Below are 26,410 nucleotides of genomic sequence, written 5' to 3'. Positions count from 1 at the left end.
TACCAGGTCCAAAACATGTTCCTCGACGTTCACTGCATGCTCAAGTGGTCGACCTGAATGTGGCCCAGGACGAATGCCATACTCCCGCATACGTCTGTCCACAGATACAAACGTCTGATGACTTGGTAACCGTCTTCCTGGAAATAGCTCACTGTACCTTCGTCTTGCTGCAAGTGCATTTCCATCTGCTGCACCATACACAAGGTGCATATCAGCATACTCACTGTTTGAGTACATCATGTGCACGAAACCTTTAGCCTTCCGACGATGAATGAACGACAGGACGTACTTTTCCGTTACCAACAACATCAGCGCCATCTTCCGTACAGTAGGAGTAAACATCACGTGCAAACAAAAACAAACACTATTCATGCAGTTTCGAATCAACTGTTGGGAGATACGTATGTGAATTACGTACCAGAATATGGCATCCTGCTGCTTGCACTGCCGTCGTTTTGATACGGACATGACTTTCGTATTTAACGATAACTCTGGAATTAAACGTTTATGGAAAAACATTTATAGAACATTTTTGTCTTATATTTACCTCACAAATACACCCTTAAAATATTTACATGCATTTTTGAATCACCCTGTATAATAAAATGTATTTCTTGTACTTAGTTTTTGTTTTAATGCCAAAACGTTCCCTACTTTCCGAGTAGCCCTCGTAGTATGGTGTGCCATTGTTACTTGGGGTACCATTGGGTTTCGCGCAGCCAGTCTATTAGGGAGTATAAGGTGCACTCAGATGAAAACGAGACAGTTGGATAAAGTAAGAAAGATAGGCCGGCCGGAGTGGCCGAGCGGTTCTAGGCGCTTCAGTCTGGAACCGCGAAACCGCTACGGTCGCAGGTTCGAATCCTGCCTCGGGCATGGATGTGTGTGATGTGTGTGATGTGCTTAGGTTAGTTAGGTTTAAGTAGTTCTAAGTTCTAGGGGACTGATGACCTCAGCTGTTAAGTCCCATAGTGCTCAGAGTCATTCGAACCATTTGAAAAAGGAAGACAACTGTTTATTATTTGAAAAGTAATCGCCTTAACTGTTAACGCATTTCACACACTGTGAGATAAAACGGACAATGCCATCATGCCTACGAAACCACGATTGCACTCAGGCCTTGACCTCTTCATCTGAAGCAAACCGACTGCCGCAACTGCGTTTCATCAGCGTTCCAAAAATGGGGTGAGATTTGGACTATATGGCTACATGGAGGATGTACAAGGGCTTCCCAGCGAAACGTCTGCAGCGTAGTCGAAACAAAAGGCACGCCAGCTCCGGGAGAGCCATGGTGTTTTCCTTTCACGGCAAAGGCCCGCTGCTCTGGAACACGGCGGCCACAATTAAAGAACAGCGGTATATGGACACTTTGCATAAATTGAAGCATCATGTCCAAACGCCCAGTAATCTTGACGGAAGGCACCATTCTGTTGCAAGCTAACGGCCGCTCACATGTCGCCAGTGTAGTTTTGACTACGTTGCGGAAGCTGACGCATCCCCCATATGTCTCAGATTTCTCCCCATGCCATTCCCGTATTTCAAGACTCCTGAGGAAAGACATTCGTTGCCGTCGATTTACATCAGACAAAGAGGAGGCCTGGGTACAACCATGGTATCATAGTCAACTGCAAACATTTTCCCATTAAGATACTCATCGTCTTGTCTCAGAATGGGATAAATTTATAAACAGTTATGGTGATTCCTCTGAAATATCAAACAGTTTACTTCTCATCTGTCTCATTTTCATTTGACTGCCCCCTTATACTCTACTGGCCATTAAAATTGTTGCACCAAGAAGAAACGCAGATGATAAACGGGTATTCATTGGACAAATATATTATACTAGAACTGACGTGTGATTACATTTTCACGCAATTTGGGTTCATAGATCCTGAGAAATTAGTACCCAGAACAACCACCTCTGGCCGTAATAACGGCCTTCATACCCCTGGGCATTGAGTCAAACAGGGCTTGGATGGCGTGTGCATGGACAGCTACCCATGCAGCTTCAACACGATACCACAGTTCATCAAGGCTAGTGACTGGCGTATTGTGACGAGCCAGTTGCTCAGCCACCATTGACCAGACGTTTTCAGTTGGTGAGAGTTCTGGAGAATGTGCAAGCCAGGGCAGCAGTTGAACATTTTCTGTATCCAGAAAGGCCCGTACAGGACCTGCAACATGCGGTCGTGCATTATCCTGCTGAAATGTAGGGTTTAGCAGGGATCCAATGGAGGGTAGAGCCACGGGTCGTAACACATCTGAAATGTAACGTCCACTGTTCAAAGTGCCGTCAATGCGAACAAGAGGTGGCCGAACGTGTAACCAATGGCACACCATACCGTCACGCCGGGTGATACGCCAGTATGGCGATGACGAATACACGCTTCCAATGTTCGTTCACCGCGATGTCGTCAAACACGGATGCGACCATCATGATGCTGTAAACAGAACCTGGATTCATCCGACAAAATGACGTTTTCGCCATGCGTGCACCCAGGTTCGTCGTTGAGTACACCAACGCAGGCGCTCCTGTCTGTGACGCAGCGTCAAGGGTAACCGCAGCCATGGTCTCCGAGCTGATAGTCCATGTTGCTGCAAACGTCGTCGAACTGTTCGTGCAGATGGTCGTTGTCCTGCAAACGCCCCCATCTGTTGACTCAGGGATCGAGACGTGGCTGCACGATCAGTTACAGCCATGCGGATAAGATGCCTGTCATCTCGACTGCTAGTGATACGAGGCCGTTGGGATCCAACAAGGCGTTCCGTATTACCCTCTTGAACCCACCGATTCCATACTCTGCTAACAGTCATTGGATCTCGATCAACGCGAGCAGCAGTGTCGCGATACGATAAACATCAATCGCGATAGGCTACAACCCGACCTTTATCAAAGTCGGAAACGTGATGGTACGCATTTCTCCTCCTTACACGAGGCATCACAACAGCGTTTCACCAGGCAACGCCGGTCAACTGCTGTGTGTGTATGAGAAATCGGTTGGAAACTTTCCTCATGTCAGCACGTTGTAGGTGTCGCCACCGGCGCAAACCTTGTGTGAATGCTCTGAATAGCTAATCATTTGCATATCACTGCATCTTCTTCCTGTCGGTTAAATTTCGCGTCTGTAGCACGTCATCTTCGTGGTGTAGCAATTTTAATGGCCAGTAGTGTACATCAGTAGGTCACCATCCGTCCGAGATAACATGCAGTGTCCTCCATATAGAGACGTCCTCAATCCAGCCACAAATTTCGAATGAGACGTTTTTTCCTGAAACTGACGTTGAAGAGTTAGAGAACAAGGTAAAGTTTAATTACAAGAAAATGAAGGGAGGAATTTCCGCCGACAACGATGTTATTTTGCACGGAACATGAGCGCAGACTAGAGAAAGAGATCATCAGTGACCATTTCCAAGGGAATCATCCATGCAGTTGCCTTAAGCGATTCAGGAATAGCACAGAAACCTAAATTTGGGTGTTCAGACGGAGATATGAGCAACCAACCGCCCTCCAGAATGTGTGTCTTCCCTCTACACCACGCCGCGCCATTTAATCACACGCCACAGTAGCATCCCGAGTAACAAATTTTGCGTGCACCTTCCAAGTTAAATTTTGATTATTAATTTCAGATATTTAACATCCATATATACATCTTTACTCTGCAAGCAATATCATAATGTGTAGTGAAGGGTGCTTCTGGTACCGCTATCTTGTGCCCCCCCCCCCCCTTTCCCTATTCCCGTTTGCACAAATTAAATTTGTTTTAAAATCTTAATTCAAAGCGACGGTATGTGAGTATGCTTTAACTACATGACAGCGAGCTGATAGTTCCATTACAAGTTACTCTGTAACTGCGTCTGGTATGAAACTTCCTGGCAGATTAAAACTGTGTGCCCGACCGAGACTCGAACTCGGGACCTTTGCCTTTCGCGGGAAAGTGCTCTACCAACTGAGCTACCGAAGCACGACTCACGCCCGGTACTCAGCTTTACTTCTGCCAGTACCTCGTCTCCTACCTTCCAAACTTTACAGAAGCTCTCCTGCGAACCTTGCAGAACTAGCACTCCTGAAAGAAAGGATATTGCGGAGACATGGCTTAGCCACAGCCTGGGGGATGTTTCCAGAATGAGATTTTCACTCTGCAGCGGAGTGTACGCTGATATGAAACTTCCTGGCGGATTAAAACTGTGTGCCCGACCGAGACTCGAACTCGGGACCTTTGCCTTTCGCGGGCAAGTGCTATACCAACTGAGCTACCGAAGCACGACTCACGCCCGGTACTCACAGCTTTACTTCTGCCAGTACCTCGTCTCCTACCTTCCAAACTTTACAGAAGCTCTCCTGCGAACCTTGCAGAACTAGCACTCCTGAAAGAAAGGATATTGGGGAGACATGGCTTAGGCACAAATCTCATTCCGGAAACATCCCCCAGGCTGTGGCTAAGCCATGTCTCCCCAATATCCTTTCTTTCAGGAGTGCTAGTTCTGCAAGGTTCGCAGGAGAGCTTCTGTAAAGTTTGGAAGGTAGGAGTCGAGGTACTGGCAGAAGTAAAGCTGTGAGTACCGGGCGTGAGTCGTGCTTCGGTAGCTCAGTTGGTAGAGCACTTGCCCGCGAAAGGCAAAGGTCCCGAGTTCGAGTCTCGGTCGGGCACACAGTTTTAATCTGCCAGGAAGTTTCACATCAGCGCACACTCCGCTGCAGAGTGAAAATCTCATTCTGCGTCTGGTATGTTACACAACAGATACACGTAACAGACTCTTTAGTCATCAATAATGTATTCTCCTTCACTATTTACAACAGTCTGCCAACGTTGGGCTAACTTTTCGATTCTGCCGCTGTAGAAATCGCGTGGTTTTGAGGCGAAGGACTCGTCGATCCTTATTCGGATCTTATTTTCACCCGGAAAAGACGTTCGTTGAAGATTGTTCGATAGAGAGCAGAAAATGTGAAAATCTGAGGACGCAAATGCAGTTGAATAAGATGGGTGCGGAATGACTTCCCGACCCAACTCCTGTATAGAGTTTTTTGTCAGTCTAGCAAAATGCGAGCGGGCGTTGTCATGGAGCAGCATCACTTCATGTAGTCTTCCTGGCCGTTGGTCTTAGACTGCATCTGCGAGACCTCTCAGTTGCGAACAAATGTCAGCGATGATGGTTACAACTCGAGGAAGCAATTCATAGTACACCACGCCGTCCCACACCGGTACGCTGACTGATCTTCGTACTATTTGCTTGGAGAACTCCGGTGCTGAAGCATAGACTTTCCGCGCGCCTGCCCATATCTGCTGTTGGTTGATTGGTTGGTTGGTTTGAGGATTAAAGGGACCAAACTGCATAGGTCATCGGTCCCTTGTTTCGTAAACACACAGAGCACAGTGAAACCATCCATTAGTCATTCGAAGCACAAGATAAAAATTCCAGGGGAAGAAAATCCCCAAGGTCAATAATAAAGAAACATGGAAAACGGAGCACAGCAACAAAAACAACAAAGAGAAGAAAGGCAGAAAGAATTAAAACTGTACAGCAGAGGATCGTGGCTGGCTGATCACGAAAATAATAGGATGAGCCAGCCACTCTGCAACACGTTAAAACCTCCAGCCTAAAAGATTAGGATGGAGTCGAATTACAACACAAAACTAATTAAAAGATACAGCTCAAAAGAGGGTGATGTAATAAAATTAAATTGACCTATAAAAGCCGCTTGCGCGAATAAAACTTAAAACCCGATCTGCCATAGAGACATTGTCACCTAAAAGAGAGGATAAATCACCCAGGAGATTAAAAGTTCGCCTGAGGGCGATTAAAAGAGGACATTCCAACAACAGATGGGCCACCGTCGTGGTTGCACCACAGCGACAATGAGGGGGGTCCTCTCGACGCAGCAGATGACCATGCGTCAGCCAAGAGTGACAAATGCGGAGCCTACAGAGAATAACAGAATCCCTGCGAGAGGCCCGCATGGAGGAACCCCACGCGCTCGTGGTCTTCTTTACACGCCGCAGCTTGTTGGGTACAGACAGTGCGCCATTCGTCTGCCCACATCCCAAAGACCCGACGGCGTAACACCGATCGGAGATCAGTTGCCGGGAGGCCAATCTCCAACGGCAGTTTGCGGGTGGCTTCTTTAGCTAACTTGTCGGGGTCCATATGAACACCACTGAACGCCCACGCTGTTCAAGAGCATGAACGGACTCCTGGATGGCAACAACAATGGGATGGCGTGGATAGCACTGGTCAAGAGCCTGTAGACTACTGTCTGCGAAGGCCGCCATATTGCAGAGAGGCAAAAATCTTCGATCGGCCTGTACTGAGTGATTTGGGGTAATCGAAAATACTAATTTGCTGACCAACTTTCAACTACTCGAATCAGTGGCGTATGTAAATCTACTGGTATTTGTATTACTGTTTCTCCCCTGCGTAGTGTTTGTACGTAGACCACTTCCTCACTTTTTTCCCTTCGCGTCACTAAGGAGTGATTATCAGTGTAAGCGGAAAACTGTTCAGGCCCCTGAAAGAGCATTTCCATGATGTTTTATTGCTATCAAGCTTATACTATTCCCTTATTGATCATGTCAGGAGACTTGAAATCCACTGCATCATCCACGACAATTACCCTGTGACATGACAGACGCCTAACTACGAACACTTACATCGTTTGGTCAAGAGAATAAGTGCAATGTCTGTCTTTCTTAACTTACCTCTTCATATAAACATTAATTACTGACTGCAAAAGCTGAAGTCGTAACGTATCAGCTCAAGATGACATTGTTTATAAACTGAAGAGCTGAGGAAACTGGTACATCTGCCTAATATAGTGTAGCGCCCCCGCGAGCACGCAGAAGTGCTTCAGCACGACGTGGCGTGGACTCGACTAATGCCTCAAGTAGTGCTGGAGGGAACTGACACCATGAATCCTGCCGGGCTATCCATAAATCCGTAGGAGTAAGGGGGTGGAGATCTCTTCTGAACAAGGCATCCCAGATATGCTCTATAATGTTCATGTGTGGGGACTTTGGCGACCAACGGAAGTGTTCAAATTCAGAAGAGTGTTCCCGGAGTCACTCTCTAGCAATTCTGGACGTGTGGGGTGTCGCATTCTCCGGCTGGAATTGCTCAAGTACATCGGAATGAACATTGAACTTCAATGGATGCATGTGATCAGACAGGATGCTTACGCTACGTGTCACCTGTCAGAGTCGTGTCTAGACTTACGAGGGATCTCATATCGCTCCAACTGCACACGCCCTACACCACTACAGGGCCTCCACCAGCTTCAACAGTTCCCTCCTGACACGCAGGTTTCCATGGATTCATGAAGTTGTCTCCACACCCGTACACGTCCATCCATTTGATACAATTTGAAACGAGGCTCGTCCGACAAGGCAACATATGTTCAATCATCAACAGTCCAATGATGGTGTTGATGGGCACAGGCGAGGTGTAAAGGTTCGTGTCGTGCATCACCAAGGATACACGATTAGGCCTTCTGCTCCGAAAACCCATACCGTTGATGTTTCGTTGAATGGTTCGCACGCTGACACTTGTTGATGGTCCAGCACTGAAATCTGCAGCAATTTGCGGAAGGCCGGCACTTCTGTCACGTTGAACGATTCTACTCAGTCGTCGTTGGTCCCGTTCTTGCAGCATCTTTTTCCGGCCTGGCGACGTCAGAGATTTGATGTTTCACCGGATTCCTGATATTCACAGTACACTTGTGAAATGGTCGTAGGGAAAAAAACCCCATTCATCGTTACCTCGGGAGTGCTGTGTCCCAACGCTCGTGCGCCACTATAACACCACGTTAAAACTCACTTAAATCTTGATAATCTGCCATTTTAGCAGCAGTAACCGATTTAACAACTGCGCCAGACACTTGTCCTATATAGGCGTTGCCGAACGCTGCGCCGTATTCTGTCTCTAACATACGAGGTGTGGCTAGAAAAAAACCGGACTAGTACTGGTGAAACAATAAAACGAATGCAATAAGGCTGAAAGTCGCGTGACCTGCCACGTGACTCTCGCTCCGCCTACTGCTCGAGTTTCATCTGCCTCCTGCACTCAGTCTGCCCGTGGCGTCTGTTTTAAGTAGTTGACGTTTTGTCTGTGCGTCGGAAAATGTTGAGTGTACAGAAAGAACAGCGTGTTAACATCAAATTTTGTTTCAAACTAGGAAAATCTGCAAGTGAAACGTGTGTAATGTTACAACAAGTGTACGGCGATGATTGTTTATCGCGAACACGAGTGTTTGAGTGGTTTAAACGATTTAAAGATGGCCGCGAAGACACCAGTGATGACACTCGCACTGGCAGACCATTGTCAGCAAAAACTGATGCAAACATTGAAAAAATCGGTAAACTTGTTCGACAAGACAACAAGTCACCTCCTGCTAACTCAGACACTGCTCTGATTGTTAAACGGCGATCTTGTCGAACAAGTTTACCGATTTTTACAATGTTTGCATCAGTTTTTGCTGACAATGGTCTGCCAGTGCGAGTGTCATCACTGGTGTCTTCGCGGCCATCTTTAAATCGTTTAAACCACTCAAACACTTGTGTTCGCGATAAAAAGTCATCGCCGTACACTTGTTGTAACATTACAAACGTTTCACTTGCAGATTTTCCTAGTTTGAAACAAAATTTGATGTTAACACGCTGTTCTTTCTGTACACTCAACATTTTCCGACGCACAGACAAAACGTCAACTACTTAAAACAGACGCCACGGGCAGACTGAGTGCAGGAGGCAGATGAAACTCGAGCAGTAGGCGGAGCGAGAGTCACGTGACAGGCCACGCGACTTTCAGCCTTATTGCATTCGTTTTATTGTTTCACCAGTACTAGTCCGGTTTTTTTCTAGCCACACCTCGTATCTTTGTATTTGAATACGCATGCCTATAACAGTTTCTTTGGCGCTTCATTGTATAACGTCACACTCGTGCCCCCCACTCCCTTGACATTTCCAGCATAAAGAAAAATTACATCTTTCACCTAAGCCATTGACTTTTAATGGTAAACGAAGTTTATTAATTGCCTAACATCTAATGCTTCCACTTTACAATGTGTACCTACTGTCTACAATGTATTTAACAGGCAGCTAACGTTCTGTGCAGCATTCACAGTTTATTCATTTTGAGACTGGTTGGTATCACGAGAAGTAACATAACGGATTGAAGGTAAAACTCTGCTGGAAGCTTTTAGAATCTGGAGAGTAGAGATATCTGGCATGTTAAGCTGGCAAGCCGAAATAGTTTTACGATTTCACGACAAATGACCCTGGGTGTGTTTACTACTGAAACAATATCCATTATAATATGTTCTAATTTTGTTCATACGGACACACCGCCGGTTGACGCGACGGCGTTGTAACACAATGCGTCCGTATTCGGGGTAGCGGTTTCCTGTGCTTCCCCTATATCACTTATGGCGAATTCCGGGATGGGTCCTTTATCCCCTATGCGGGCTTGTGTAGCACCTCTACGTTACGTTAAACCCTAATCTTCCTTTTCATACTGATGCATGTGCCTGTGTGATAGCCAAAGATGTGAGTTCAGCTTGGGCACGTCTTTTTTTCCCCTAGGTCAGGAGAGAGAGAGAGAGAGAGAGAGAGAGAGAGAGGGAGAGAGACTCTTTTTTAAATTACTGAAATAAGTGTTACAAAAATTTGTAGTATTTCATATAGTAGAAGGTGGCGGACTGTATCATGTCCGGGCACAAATACGGAAAAAAATGGTAAAGTTCACTAACCAAACACGATGCACATCGCGTATTACACGTAGTGTGGTCATAATGCCAATTGGAATAACGGACAAAACGGATTACTCTCTAATCTACCACTGGAGATTAAATATCAGTCTGGAGAAGATACACGTTAGCGTCTGAAAGTATGTCAGCATAGTTCAGGGTACAGGGTGTCATAATTACGTGAACATTGCATACAAAAACTTATTCGCTCCGGCTTCGTATATCCAGAATTTAAATTCTATAAGCTACACTGAGCATATGCTTTGCGATGATTATGTTGAATGATTGGATGGTTCATTTCGTCCATGCAGACGAGTAAGATAATCTTTTACACTTTAAATGTAAGACGTGTATTCAGTAATGAGCCATTAGAAACAGGTATTTTCGATCTACTGAGACAAGTTATTGCATCAGACTATATTTTAAATCAGTAAAACGGAAACTGTGCACATAAAATGCATGATTATATATCCGAAGCAAATGTTTTTACTGTCTGAACTGAATTATATGAAAGAGTTTGTAATATATCCTTCTTTTCCGGAAATAAATGCTTTGGCCTCTTTATATTGACAAAATGCATTTTGTTATTAAAATAACGTAAGAGCGACTACGCCAGCTATCGCCGACTTGCGAATGGAGCTACTACAACGTTGATAATAAGTATATGGGAGCCTTTATACACTCCTGGAAATGGAAAAAAGAACACATTGACACCGGTGTGTCAGACCCACCATACTTGCTCCGGACACTGCGAGAGGGCTGTACAAGCAATGATCACACGCACGGCACAGCGGACACACCAGGAACCGCGGTGTTGGCCGTCGAATGGCGCTAGCTGCGCAGCATTTGTGCACCGCCGCCGTCAGTGTCAGCCAGTTTGCCGTGGCATACGGAGCTCCATCGCAGTCTTTAACACTGGTAGCATGCCGCGACAGCGTGGACGTGAACCGTATGTGCAGTTGACGGACTTTGAGCGAGGGCGTATAGTGGGCATGCGGGAGGCCGGGTGGACGTACCGCCGAATTGCTCAACACGTGGGGCGTGAGGTCTCCACAGTACATCGATGTTGTCGCCAGTGGTCGGCGGAAGGTGCACGTGCCCGTCGACCTGGGACCGGACCGCAGCGACCCACGGATGCACGCCAAGACCGTAGGATCCTACGCAGTGCCGTAGGGGACCGCACCGCCACTTCCCAGCAAATTAGGGACACTGTTGCTCCTGGGGTATCGGCGAGGACCATTCGCAACCGTCTCCATGAAGCTGGGCTAAGGTCCCGCACACCGTTAGGCCGTCTTCCGCTCACGCCCCAACATCGTGCAGCCCGCCTCCAGTGGTGTCGCGACCGGCGTGAATGGAGGGACGAATGGAGACGTGTCGTCTTCAGCGATGAGAGTCGCTTCTGCCTTGGTGCCAATGATGGTCGTATGCGTGTTTGGCGCCGTGCAGGTGAGCGCCACAATCAGGACTGCATACGACCGAGGCACACAGGGCCAACACCCGGCATCATGGTGTGGGGAGCGATCTCCTACACTGGCCGTACACCACTGGTGATCGTCGAGGGGACACTGAATAGTGCACGGTACATCCAAACCGTCATCGAACCCATCGTTCTACCATTCCTAGACCGGCAAGGGAACTTGCTGTTCCAACAGGACAATGCACGTCCGCATGTATCCCGTGCCACCCAACGTGCTCTAGAAGGTGTAAGTCAACTACCCTGGCCAGCAAGATCTCCGGATCTGTCCCCCCATTGAGCATGTTTGGGACTGGATGAAGCGTCGTCTCACGCGGTCTGCACGTCCAGCACGAACGCTGGTCCAACTGAGGCGCCAGGTGGAAATGGCATGGCAAGCCGTTCCACAGGACTACATCCAGCATCTCTACGATCTTCTCCATGGGAGAATAGCAGCCTGCATTGCTGCGAAAGGTGGATATACACTGTACTAGTGCCGACATTGTGCACGCTCTGTTGCCTGTGTCTATGTGCCTGTGGTTCTGTCAGTGTGATCATATGATGTATCTGACCCCAGGAATGTGTCAATAAAGTTTCCCCTTCCTGGGACAATGAATTCACGGTGTTCTTATTTCAATTTCCAGGAGTGTATTTTATGAAGTAACAGCTTTTTCATGAGATGAGAAAACATTTTATTTTCCAAGCACAGATCAAAAACTAACAAGAATAAACAACTCGTAACCAAGCCGACTACGGCAAAGATAAATATCTATCAGCTGCAGCTTTCACCCGCTGTTTTTGGCGCAGTGGATAAATGACGTCGCCACATCAGCCCCCCCTCCTTTTGAAACCGGGTGCACCAGGTATGTGGGGAAACTTGCACTTGATTTTTCTACCAGATCCCGTGAAAACATCTGGTGCAGGCAATGGCTGCTCCTGTTCTGCACTTGCTGCCTCGTTGTCCTCTTCTGAAACCGAGGGCACGGCGAGACACTCTGCTGTTTCTTTGGCCTCCACGTTTGAGGGTGATTTTGCAGACCGAGAAAGGAGTGTACCCTCTTCGGTGTAAGCAGGTTTAAGCCGCTCAATTGAGACTGTCTCTTCTTTACCATCCTTATCGATTTTGAAGCTGTGGCTTCCTCTTGTGATTACCCTGTATGGTCCAGAGTAAGGCGAAACAAGCGGCGGGCGCACCGTATCATCCCTAAGCCACACGTGGGACGTTGCTTGCAGGTCTTTATGTACAAACACTCCCCGGTCTCCATGTCTGACAGGGTTAGTGGGTTTGATGTTTCTCATTCTAACGCTGAGTTGTCTCGCGAACTGCGTGCGTAGCTCAGGGGCGAACGGCTGTGTAGATGCTGGAACGATAAATTCTCCAGGAACCCTCAATTGCTCGCCATAAACCAATTCTGCGGAAGAACATTGTAAGTCCTCCTTCACGGCCGTTCTCAATCCGAGTAGGACCAGCGGTAGTGCTTCAGGCCATGAAGTGGAACTACACATTAATGCAGCTTTGAGCGTGCGGTGTAGTCGTTCCACCATTCCATTACTAGATGGATGATAGCTTGTGGTGCGTAGGTGGTTGCACCCGCACAGTAGTAAAAGTTCATTGAAAAGTTGGCTTTCAAACTGCCTTCCGCGATCTGTTGTTATGTTTTGCGGAACGCCAAACCTGGAAAACCATGAATGCAAGAGTGCTTTTGCAACCGACTCCGCAGAAATGTCTTGTATTACAACTACTTCTGGCCACCTGGTAAAACGATCAATGATTGTGAGCAAATAGCGTTGTTCTGAAGAGCATGATAGCGGGCCCACAATGTCCACGTGTATATGTGAAAATCTTGCAGACGGCGTCGGGAAGTCAGCAATAGGTGCAAAGACATGTCTGCTGATTTTATTACGCTGGCATGTTAGGCATGCACGCGCCCATGCACGACAATCTTTTTGTATTCCAGGCTACACTACTTTGGAGGAAACTAACTTGGCCGTAGCTCTTACTCCTGGATGTGATAGGTTATGTAGTGCACTATAAATCTCGCGACGATATTGTTCTGGTATGTAAGGTCGCTCCTTTCCTTTTGCTACATCACACCAAATTCCGTCTGGAACATTTGGGACAGTCACACGTCTGAGCTGCAGCGCAGTTCTCTGTTCCTCTAGTAGACGGCGCTAGAAAGGATCTTCTCGTTGTTTAGACGCTAACTCGGTCCAACGAACTGAATTTAAACTGGCACAATTCCTAGACAGGCAATCTGCGACCAGGTTGTCTTTTCCTGAAATGTGACGCACGTCAGTTGTGAACTGTGCAATGTACTCGACTTGCCTGCACTGACGTGGTGAATTGAGCTCTGTGTCTCGCTGAAATATAGCTACTAACGGCTTGTGATCGGTAAAAATTGCGAAGTGCCTCCCTTCGACAGACGTGCGAAAATGCTTTATGGCTAAGTAAATAGCAAGCAACTCACGGTCAATAGCACTCCATTTTTGCTGCTGTCGAGTCAGGTTTTTAGAGAAAAATGCGAGCGGCTGCCATCTGCCATCAACTTCTTGCTGTAGCGCTGCACCCACTGCTGTTTGGCTCGCATCAACCATGGGCGCTAAAGGAGCGCCCAATCTTGGATTTCCCAGTAGTGTTCCCCGAGAAAGACATCTCTCTATATCATGGAAAGCTGCTTCAGCATCTGGACTCCATGGAATTTTATGATTTCCTGTTGTATTTTTACCTGCGAGTAACGTTGTGTGTGGCTCTTTGGCGGTAGCTAATTTAGGTAAGTGACGACTGTAATAGTTGAGCATGCCTAAAAATCTGCGAAGTCCTTTGTAAGTTGTGGGAAGGGGCATCTGTTGTACTGCTTCAACCCACTCAGGCAAAGGTGACAGGCCTGCTGCTGAAACCAAATATCCCAGGAACTTAACCTCGCGTTTTCCAAACGTGCACTTTGTTTCGTTAATAATTATGCCATACTCTGTCAGACGGCGGAAAAGCTGCCGCAGATGTTCGACATGCTGATATACAGAACCAGAGAATACTAAAATGTCGTCCATATAACAAAATACGAATGGTAATTCTCGAAGCACCTCATGCATGAATCTTTGCCATGTTTGGGCAGCGTTTCTGAGGCCAAATGGCATAAAATTGTATTCAAACAAACCGAATGGTGTGTTAACTGCTGTTTTTTTTTAATGTCAGATGGAGCCATGGGAATCTGGGAAAATGCTTTGGCGCAATCAATCACACTAAATATTTTGGCATTGCTAATCGTACTGTTAAAATCAGTCACATTGGGTACTGGGTAGCGGTCGGGAATTGTGCGGGCATTGAGCGCCCTGTAGTCTCCACATACTCTCCATGAATTGTCTTTTTTACGGACCATGTGAATTGGAGATGCCCACGAACTATCAGACCTACTTACAATACCTTAGAAGTCTGTCGAACTCAGCTCGCGCCGCGAGCACCTTCTCTGGAGGCAGACGCCGCGGGCGGAAGGCAACGGGTTGACCTTGTGTCGTGCTGATGTGGTCTTGAGTATTGTGTCTGCATTTCCTGGTTGCGTTGACGGGTTCGGTAAGTGCTGGAAAGTCTTGAAGCAGTTTACGAAAAAGTGATTCCTCCGACAGTGCTCTGATATTGCCTACAGTATACGAATCGTTACGACTGTCGGGTGTCTTCTTGCGTGACGCACACGTGTGCGCCCCGCTTAGTTGCGCGTGCGAAATCGTATCACAATATCCCGACGCGGATGACGCGGTAGAGGAGCCGGAAATCTTCGTGCGGAAAGACACGGGCACATCGCACTGCACTTGAACCGACGCGGAAGACGCAGTAGGCAATATCCCTTCTGTGGGAACTGTCACCAAACGACGGTTAACCAGGTCGGGCATAAGTCGGTAGTTCCGTAAAAAGTCCGCTCCAAATATAGGACTCGGCACATCAGCAACCACAAAAGTCCATTTTGGATGGAAGTTGGAATTCAGATGCAATGCCAACTGTTTCTCACCATAGGCAGATATTCTGGAATTGTTTGCCGCAGTCAGCACATGTTGCGGTGTTGTCGTGAGTATATCACCTCTCTTTCTTGGATGAACACTGACTTCTGAACCTGTGTCAATCAGAAACTTCTCACCTGAAGAGAGATCCAACACGAACAATCGGTGTGATTGGTTGACTGCAGATACCGTAGCGTTTTCACCTCATTGAATCACGCTATGACTCTGGCGCCTATGTTGTTGTTGACGAACGTTAGCGCCCTTTAACGCCCGCCTTGTAAGTTTGGGTAGCTGCAGGGTTGAATACATTGACGGGCAGTGTTACCGAAGCGTCTGTGTGATCTATCAAATCCTGTTGGATAGCATTTCTTCGTCTTTTCCAACTGCGACTTCGTAGCTGCTGGTGGAGTGAAGTTACTTGCACGTTGAGTTTTGCCACTTGTTTCTGCCAGTTGCTGTATGGTGGGTTCGGTCGATGAGCACTGCTGTTGGGGAGTATTATTGCATGTTCCTGGCTCACTGACGTCAGATTCCATCACACTACACGTTCTTGGGCCTCTATCCTGGCTGTAGTTGAATTCGGAACACGCAGAAACTTCGGTTAAGGTGTTTGCGATGGTGTCTGCCGTTTTTGCTAAGACTTGCAATGGTAAGTCTGTTTGTGCTGCAATGACGGCACGGATGTTGGCAGGAAGTTTACGAAGCCATATTAGACGTAAAGACTCTTCAGGTAGGAGTTCCGGGCCGGCTAATGAACGTAAGGCTTTGAGTACTTGTGACGGAGTCTTGTCGCCCAAATCTTCGTATGCGAAAATTTTTTGTAGTCGCAAATCTGGTGACAACGTATAATGCTGTATGAGAGCTTCCTTTAGCACAAAGTAACTTTGTTGCGACAAGGTTTCTTCTACTTGCTCTATCACTTCTAAATTTAGATGTGAAACCACTATATTAAATTTGTCAATGTTGTTAGACACCCCACGCTGCCGAAATATGCATTCAGCCTGCTTAAACCAAAGCTGGGGGCGCGTCGGCCAGAACGCGGAAAGCTTAACATTTCCGTGTCGCGCGTAGGTACTCCCATCTTTTGCGTTAACATCTGTCGTTCCGTTTTGTGGCGAATCAAAGGGCGTGGACCGCGATCCTTGGTCGAACAGACTGTAGTCTTCAATCTTGATTCCACTGCCCCATGCTTTTGTCTCTGAATTCATTATTCTCGTCGGTATATATATTTTCTTTATGCTTCTGCTACGATTTTTCGGGGTCACCACTATGGGAGCCTTTATATTTTATGAAGTAACAGCTTTTTCATGAGATGAGAAAACATTTTATTTTCCAAGCACAGATCAAAAACTAACAAGAATAAACAACTCGTAACCAAGCCGACTACGGTAAAGATAAATATCTATCAGCTGCAGCTTTCACCCGCTGTTTTTGGCGCAGTGGATAAATGACGTCGCCACAAGTATGTTAAAAGGTTTACATAAATGCTCAAAACAACGTGATTATAAATGAAAGCTCACGTATTTTACTATCCTTGTAATGAAATGATGGGGGGCGATTACCATTCGCGTCCTTTAGACAGCCATGACCGTACAAATAGTGAGGGAAGGGTACTAACAGTTGTTTATGTCTCTTTTTTCCGTAACAGTTGAACGGGATGTCGCAGAACTGATATAAACAATACAAGCTCCCATATCGATCTCGCGTATCGTAAAGCCCGGTCCACACGCAACGATCTGTCTGCGCAGACATCGGCGCAGATGTCTGTACATGCAAAAGATCGCTGCAAATGTGGTGTGTTCACACGACACAAACCCCAATCTACTACTCGCCCGCCATCTGTCGGTGTAGAAAAGAAATATCAGTGGCAAGCGACTACGCTCCCCGAAAACGTCAAAATTTAAGTCAGTTATTTTGAAAAATAGAAATGGAGGAAGTTCTGTTGTGGTCTGTGTTCGCAACTTGTGTTGCAAAAAACATTCAGACCAACCGCAGGAAACAGAGAAAGCGGTCAAAATGGTGCAGACAGTGGCTGCTAAAGCGAAAGCAGTTTTGTCACGTAAATTTACTGCGAGAGTTGCAGGGCGAACCTGTTTTGTTTTACATAACCTCGTGTTCCATTTCCTCTCACATTGGCACTCCAATTTCATCTTCAATTGTACTCCTGCTTGGTCTTGGCGTTTCTTGATCACTAAGAAAGCCAAGTAGATCAAAATACCATAACGTTGGCTGGTATACTTGATCTACTCCTACACCAGATCTTCTAGATTTCTGAACTTTGGATAACTCTTTTCGGTAAACAGTTCGCTGACAGACTAATTTACTTGACTTGCCTTCATGAACTCATCTTTCAGGAAAGAGTAAATAGCTTCACATGTGTTGGGTATTATTTCACTCAATGCTTGTTTCGATATTGCAGATGAAAATTCCAAATCATTGTAGCTCCTTCCTGTTGCTAGGAATCTTAATGTTACTGCCAGGCGTTCATGAGGAGAAATTTCCTTTCTTATACAAGTATTTTTCTCATAATATGAAGGGTTACATGCTTTAAGAGATAATTATAAGTTTCGACATCCATCCGCAAATAATTTCGCCAGTTCGCAACGAAATTATTTTTTTATTACCGTTTCTCTGTTTGCCGAGGCGCCAACTGCCCGCAATTTTTCAATTAGAGCATTGTATGCTGCTGTCTTTTTGTCTCTGTCACTATATTCTTTACTTTTAATCTTCCACAAACATAGGTGGTTTCTGTATATTTCAATGAATTCACTTACAAACTCTCGAGAACACTGACGAGTATCAGCCATTTTAATGCCCTGTGCACACAAATACAAACACTAGACTGAGCAAACAGCTGTTTCGCGCCAGATTTGCGACGATCTCCTGTCCACACGCTCCAACTTGTCTGCGCAGATGTGATTTGAACCGACAGATTTGAGAGGTTTCGCTCAAACCTCCAACTCCAACTTCCAGGTTTGCACACACCTCAGGTTGGTGCAAATCTTCTGTTCACACGCAACGATCTGTCTGCGCAGATGTGATGTGCGCAGACATTTGCGCAGACAGATCGTTGCGTGTGGACGGGCCTTAACGGAAAGATTTCTGTCACTGCAGGGGGAGATGTGACAGACATCAGAAGTATCTGAGCTTCCCAATCCCATCGAGAGAAGAAAAAATATGGTGTGATTGAACTTGACATCGTGGGTTCCGGCCTATTGTTAGTCACAGTTTGTTGCAAAATAATCACTTATTACCATTAATCAACGGATTGCGTTTAAACTAGGTTCTGTGATGTCTATAGGCGATTTATCCATAAAATAAATCAATAAATTCCGTGTGTGTCTCTTGTGTGGTGCAAGCCATTCAAGTGGACACCCCTTCGGGACTTGCGTCTCTCTTAACCTATCGCATTTATCTATTCGGAGAAAGGGGACCTACAGTTTTACGTGGACCCCTCTCATCGTTGAGATGTTAAAATGCAGACTGAAATTTCCATCGTCCGACAGGGTTTCGATCCCACGATCACTTGGTTCCGAGTAAAGCGCTTTACCCCCAGACCCGTCGGGGTTTAGCCATGAAATCACATGATACATGCATGCGCCCTGCGCTATCCGGTGCACCACAGCCTCACGGTCTATTTCATCGGAGCAAAGTTACCTGTTACAAGTTTTAAATTGGAAATATGTGGGTCATGATTGTGGAGTGTTTTTGAGGCACCGGAAACAATAGGTCATTGACGTATATTTCCGATCGTTTAAAGAATGTATTCGAGGTATTTCTATTTTTGTTAAGGCATATTTTATGTATTACAAATTGGCACACAAACTTTATTTACATGTTCTGTTCCATTACGGCTCTGTTGCGTATTATTATTATTATTATTATTATTATTATTGTTATTATGAACTTGTCCCACAATATTATCGGCAGAGATTACCGGCATATTTTTTTCTGTTAGCAAAGATCGCCTAAAAGTCGCTTCTAGGCTGAATTTTCAGCCTATAGCGGAATGTACTCAGATCGGATCCTTCCTGGCAGATTAATACTGTGTGCCTAGGGAACTTTGCCTTTCGCGAAATCTCGGTCCGCAACCAGTTTTAAGGGAACGTTGTATGTCCTATGCTGCCAATGTTAAATTATCGAATTTTGTGATCCATTACCTTGGAAACTTCGTGAGACACCAACCTACAATTTTCCATAATCATTCAATGCACTTTTCTAGATACACTGAACTAGAATTATTACTAAAATTATATTTTGGGGCATGTTATCTTCTTTTTTAAACACTCAATTTTTTGACAGAATTTTGTAAATATATGAACATAAAAACAAAACTCAGGATATTTTAATTATTCTATTTCCATGTGTGTTGAATCTCACACTTGGCATGCAGTGAAAATTTCGTGTCTCTATCGTCAGTATTTTCTAGCAAATGGGTCATTTATTGCAAAAAATATATAGTTCAGAGATATTGAGGTTTAAAAATTTTTTTGTTACAAATTCTTATACAGACTTACATTTCTGCGTCTTTTATGTACTAGAATTGCCCTGGCCCATAGTCCATGTCTTCTTCAGTGTCACAACAGCCCAGTGCTTGCCATCTCCTTTTCTTTCTTGCTTTGTCTGTCATTTGCTGAGCAGCTAACTCTGCTTCATGTACACGAAGCTCAACCAGTTCCTGCATTCCTTTAGCTGTGTTCTGTCGAAATCGTACCCCTAACGTCTCCAGAACCTTAAGTCTTTCATAGTTCCCGCCATTAAAACTTATTACAGCATCAGACACTGCTAACTTTACAGTCATAAGGCCAACAAATACATTTTCAAGCACACAGCACCACACAACATTACTGATGGACTCATTCACATTCTGGGTCTTCCCATGTAAACACTTCTTTAGTAGCTCAGGATTTGCCAAATATCTGTAAATAGGTTTGAGTGTCTCCATTACTGCCAAAAGAAGAGAATGTTGGTGTAAATTCATGCAGGGTGCCAGAAAATTCAGCTTGCCTATCTAGGGGGCGTGGTCACTTAAGAAACATTGTCATGGTTTCCTTCACTGTTAGCGCTCGTGTTTTCAAGTACTTCAGAAGAAAATGCAGGTCTCACATAACTGTTACTCGCAAATTTGCGTTTCTTGAAGTTACTTTCAAGCTTAGTCATTTTATTTATGTATAAAAAGCAATATAAGTTAGCTTACTACAAAATATAGCCGATAATCACACTACTTTCAATGAAAACTAGTATCAGAAACAAAGGACAGGTTTTTTTTATTAGTAACGCCAACTTCTGAGACGTAGCAGTAGGTACAAAACAAAGCAATTTACAGCCTTCTAGACTGTGTAGTTCCCAAGATACGACTGCTCAACTGTGGCAGTATATGCGTAGCTGCGAAATTTGACAGCCACACATCAACATTCGAATTATTATTTGACGGTCTCACAATTGTCTGGTTTTAATGTATTATATACCAAAATGTTCAGGAAATCCAAAGTACATTATGGAGGAGAAAACAGAAAAAGTCAAATTTCAACGAATTTGACGTACAATGTCCTCTTAAGGGAGGCCGGAGGTGGTCAAATCCAAAAAAATTAAGATATTTTTTTTTTTTGCTACCGAAAATTAATTGGAACATTGCTCTTTAATGTAAACTTTGAATTATTGTTCTACTCGCCCTAGAAGTGGAGTTATTACCATTTTCCCCCACGCCTGCAGAGGAAATGGGCGGCCGCTGAATGCATCTAACACCCTCTCGTGACTTCCTGGCGAACTGCTTCGGATTTTCTCGGCCTGTTACCAACTCGTTGTCTGTTACGCATACAGCGCCTTGTGTTACGCATACAGCGAGTGTGCAAGGGTTGGCTACATTGTTTTCTGTGACAAATATTACCCGTATTTCCTTACAGCTTACTCCTATTTTCCTCAGAATTTCGATCATCTTGCTCCATTTAATATTGTCGTACACTTTTGTTCTGGTTACGATGCCACATTTTAGTAACCGTGTATATAAGAAGAGGAAGAACGTAGGGAAAAGAAAATTAGCACTAATACCAGCGATACTACAATGAATAAGAGCGCGGAACATCGTCTCTTTGCTGTTTACCGTTTCGAATTAGTTCAGTGTTGCGCCTACCAGCAGTAGTATTATACTTCTTGTGTAAAGCGGGTAATATGCAGTATGTACAAGAATCAGGAGGGAACAATAAAACCAATTTTTCATGACTTAGCACAGCCAGAATTGCTACATAAATGTCTACACGGAAAGATGCAGAATCCTAATGAAAGCGTAAACAATTTGCTTTGGAAAGCGATTCCTAAAAGGGTGTTTGTAAGCATAAAAACACTGCACTTTGGCATTTATGATGCAATAGCAACCTACAACCAAGGGAACAGTGTGAAGTTCTGAAGGCATTAGGATTTACAGCTGGGGTGAACACCGTACGAGCACTAAGAAATATTGACAGAGAAAGGATAAGATGAGCAGAAAGAAGATAAAGGCATATTAAGTATGATGGAACAACAGACCAGAAAAGAAGAGGAAGCTTTTGGAGGATGAAGAAGAAGACCCTGATAATCCATCCTATAGTGCAGGAATGTATTGAGAAACTTTGATAGCCATTTCCCGTAAATTAGAATTTTTCGAATATAAGGAACGTTTTCTCAAAATCCACTCAAGCTAGAGAGATGAAATTTTTATACAGCACTCCTAGTGGTCAAACTTACATTGTAACACAGCCATTTGGCAATATGTTCAGTAGTTTCATTTCAGTTTAATTATAAAGCAATTATTTGTAAAAAAATTTGGGTCATCAATAAAAAAAATAATTGGAAGGAAACTAGAAAAGATACTCCAAAATCCCTCTGTCATAACTGCAATACTAAACCACTCTCTATGTAAAAAAAAAAAAAAAAAAAAAAATCAAATTTTTCTATTTGGTAGTTTATTCATAAATGTTCCTCAAACTTAGTGATTTTAACATGGGCAGCATAGGCACCTCCGGCTCCCCTTAATCTGGCACTTTCAAATCAATGAAAACTCCGCTGCAGCGTGAAAATTCATTCTGAAAACAATACCTCATACTGTGGCTAACACGTAAGCTGTAGGAGCAGACGAAAATATGTAAACATCAAAAACACAACACGTTACCATTCCTAATACGGTGTATGAAAGCTGTTGGCATTAAAAACACCTTCCAGTGTACTTGAAATAGATAAATACAGGTCCTGTACAGTTTCCAAAAGAATCTTATACAATTCTTTCCGCAAAACAGTGGCAATTTGAGATAACGATGATGAAGGTGGATAGTGATCATGCACCCTTCTCCACAAAGTAGATCACAAAGGCTCAAAAATATTAAGGTATGGTGACTGAGAAGCCAGGGAAGATGCGACAATTCATTTTCGTGCTCACAAAACTACTCCTGGACGATATGAGCTATGTGAACAGAGGCGCTATCGTCTTGGAACACAGCATCACCATTGGGGAACAAACATCGCACCATTGGAGGGCCTGATCAGCCAAGATACTCGCATAATCCTTGACAGTAATGCGACACTATAGAATAGCCATGTGGCTCATGGAAGACCATGACATGGCTACCCAAATCATCACCCAACGTGCACCATGTTTCACAGTTGAGACGTGAACTCAGTCAAAAACTGGAAACAGTGTGAAACACGACTCATTCGATCAAATGACTTTCTTCTATCGCTCCTTGTTCCACGTTTTATGGCTTCGGCGCCACATTTTTCTACTACGGGCATCTGTATCACCGATGAGTGGTTCTGGAATTCAAGCCCTGCAATTCTCTGCTTATGTAGCTTCCTTTTGGTGCTGACAATGTTCGCGTGTGCAACTTTCAGCTCTGCAGTGACATAACAGCCGCTGTCCTCTAATTTTTCGTCACAATCCTCTTCAGCGACTGTATCCCTGTTACTGAACACACACTTGCACCCAAATTATGATTTAGCAGATGACGTTATCCCGCTTTCTCAATATGCAGCATAAATCTTCGATATGATGCCTCTTGAAGCAATAAATACTCCGGCTCGCTTGGTCACGGAAGCACTCACCGTATGGGTAATAGCAGTCTGTCCACATTTAAGTTCACTTGGCTTCGATATTATGCACTTGAAACGCAAAACACTGTTTTGACCGTGATTGACCCTTTCAGTGTATTGAGGTGCAGTTCGTGGTCAAATACAACAGCCCAACTTACCTCCGTTTATTTTCAAGCAAGCGTTTCTCGCGGTGTTTCCATATTTTCGTACAACACCTGTATGTCTCCGCAATATGCTTTCTTACAAGATTGCTAGTGCTGCAAGGCATGCAGAAAAACTGCAGTGACGTTAGGAAGGTGGGAAATAAGGTACTGGCAGAAATAAAGCAGTGAGGGTGGGCCATGAGTGGTACTTACAAGGGAACCTCCCCATCGCACTCCCCTCAGATTTAGTTATAAGTTGGTACAGTGGATTGGCCTTGAAAAACAGAACACAGATCAATCGAGAAAACAGGAAGAAGTTGTGTGGAACTATGAAAAAAATTAGCAAAATATACAAACTGAGTAGTCCATGTGCAAGATAGGCATTATCTAGGAGAGTTCGAGTTCAGGAGCGTCGTGGTCCCGTGGTTAGCGTAAGCAACTGCGGAGCGAGAGGTTCTTGGTTCAAATCCACCCTAGAATGAAAAGTTTACGTTCTTTATTTTTGCAAAGTTATGATCTGTCCGTTCGTTCATTGACGTCTCTGTTCGGTGTAATAAGTTTAGTGTCTGCGTTTTGCGGCCGGACCGCAAAACCGTGCGATTAGTAGCTGAAAGGACGTGCCTGTCTAATGGAAACCGAAAACATTTGATTGCAAGGTCATAGGTCAACCGATTCCTCCACAGGAAAACATGTCTGATATATTCTATACGACACTGGTGACGGCATGTGCGTCACATGACAGGAATATGTTGTCGACCCACCTAACTTGTACACTTGGTGAATGGGTAAAAAGATTCTTCTACTTTGCCCAATTTAGGTTTTCTTGTGGATGTGATAATCAGTCCCAAAAAAGTGTGAAGTTTGTCACATAAACTGCAACAAATGACTGCAACAGTTTCACAGTCGCCCAGTTTTGTCTGTGCTCTGTCAAAACATGTTTTTAACATTTTCAAATTTTTCCGTGTGTAGACCGTCAAACCCTGCATATGTCCAAGCAAATCTGAATATGTCCTGGAATTTTGGAGAGCGAAGTTGATTATATGTGAGTGCCTGAACTTTGATAATTGTCTGAAAATAAAAAATTAAAATTTTCCCCCAAGGGAAGACTTGAACCAAGGACCTGACGCTAACCACGGGACCATGGCGTTCACGAGTTCACACTCACCTGTATGTTGCCTATCTTACACATGGACTACTCAGTTTGTATATTTTGCTTATTTTTTCATAGTTCCACACAACTTCTTCCTGTTTTCTCGATTGATCTGTGTTCAGTTTTTCAAGGCCTATCCACTGTACCAACTTATAACTAATTCTGAGAGGGGTGCGATGGGGAGGTTCCCTTGTTAGGATAGCTCATTCAGTAGAGCTCAAAAATGGTTCTGAGCACTATGGGACTTGACATCTGTGATCATCAGGCCCCTAGAACTTAGAATTACTTAAACCTAACAAACCTAGGGACATCACACACATCCATGCCCGAGGCAGGATTCGAACCTGGGACCGTAGCGGTCACGCGATCCATTCGGTAGAGCGCTTGCCCGTGAAAGGCAAAGGTCCTATGGTCGAGTCCCGAGCGGCACAGTTTTAAAAAAAATCGCTTGTTGATATACCTACACACTAGACGACGTGGGTTCATCGAAAATGTCGCACAAACTCAATACCCTGAATTCTGATTCGCCTGAATTAGGTAAATGACGATCTTAGTGCTATGGAGTGTATCTTAAATTTCTCAATCCTGAGGTTTATACTTTACAAGTTTCGAATAGGACACATGTTACGTTTTAACTTGAGTTTTGTTCATTTACAGTCAGTGAGGATAGTGTACGTAGATGGGCACATGCAACGGCGGGAAACTCAGTTCTGATTGCCAGTAACTTGAACAATGGTGAAACTCTGAAATAGCGGCAGTCATACTTTTCTCACTATGTGAAAGCAAGAGCAATAAGAACCCTGGTCGCTCAGTTTGTTTCAAAGCACATACAGAATAATTCGCTAGTGGTTCAAAAATTTTATTTGAGTTTTGTGGTATTTACACTTGTTGTTGTTGTTGTGGTCTTCAGTCCTGAGACTGGTTTGGTGCAGCTCTCCATGCTACTCTATCCTGTGCAAGCTGCTTCATCTCCCAGTACCTACTGCAATCTACATCCTTCTGAATCTGCTTAGTGTATTCATCTCTTGGTCACCCTCTACGATTTTTACCCTCCACGCTGCCCTCCAATACTAAATTGGTGATCCCTTGATGCCTCAGAACATGTCCTACCAACCGATCCCGTCTTCTGGTCAAGTTGTGCCACAAACTTCTCTTCCCCCCAATCCTGTTCAATACTTCCTCATTAGTTATGTGATCTACCCATCTAATCTTCAGCATTCTTCTGTAGCATCACATTTCGAATGCTTCTATTCTCTTCTAGATACAAATACTTTCAGAAATGACTTCCTGACACTTAATTCTATACTCGATGTTAACAAATTCCTCTTCTTCAGAAAAGCTTTCCTTGCCATTGCCAGTCTACATTTTATATCCTCTCTACTTCGACCATCATCAGTTATTTTGCTCCCCAAATAGCAAAACTCCTTTACTACTTTAAGTGTCTCATTTCCTAATCTAATTCCCTCAGCATCACCCGACTTAATTCGACTACATTCCATTATCCTCGTTTTGCTTTTGTTGAAGTTCATCTTATATCCTCCTTTCAAGACACTGTCCACTCCATTTAACTGCTCTTCCAAGTCCTTTGCTGTCTCTGACAGAATTACAATGTCATCGGCAAACCTCAAAGTTTTTATTTCTTCTCCATGAATTTTAATACCTACTCCGAATTTTTCTTTTGTTTCCTTTACTGTTTGCTCAATATACTGATTGAATAACATCGGGGAGAGGCTACAACCCAGTCTTACTCCCTTCCCAACCACTGCTTCCCTTTCATGTCCCTCGACTCTCATAACTGCCATCTGGTTTCTGTACAAATTGTAAATAGCCTTTCGCTCCCTGTATTTTACCCCTGCCACCTTTAGAATTTGAAAGAGAGT

General features: G+C 44.6%; 1 protein-coding gene across 1 annotated transcript in view; it reads left to right on the top strand.

The window, feature by feature from the left end:
* Positions 1-26,410, top strand: part of LOC124607439 (proton channel OtopLc) — a 736,982-nt gene that overhangs the window by 540,665 nt on the left and 169,907 nt on the right. The window lies entirely within an intron of this gene.

This window comes from Schistocerca americana, chromosome 3 (assembly GCF_021461395.2).
Source record: "Schistocerca americana isolate TAMUIC-IGC-003095 chromosome 3, iqSchAmer2.1, whole genome shotgun sequence".
NCBI lineage: Eukaryota > Metazoa > Arthropoda > Insecta > Orthoptera > Acrididae > Schistocerca > Schistocerca americana.
The sequence above is the reverse complement of the archived record's forward strand: the minus strand, read 5'-3'. Positions and strand labels throughout refer to the sequence as shown.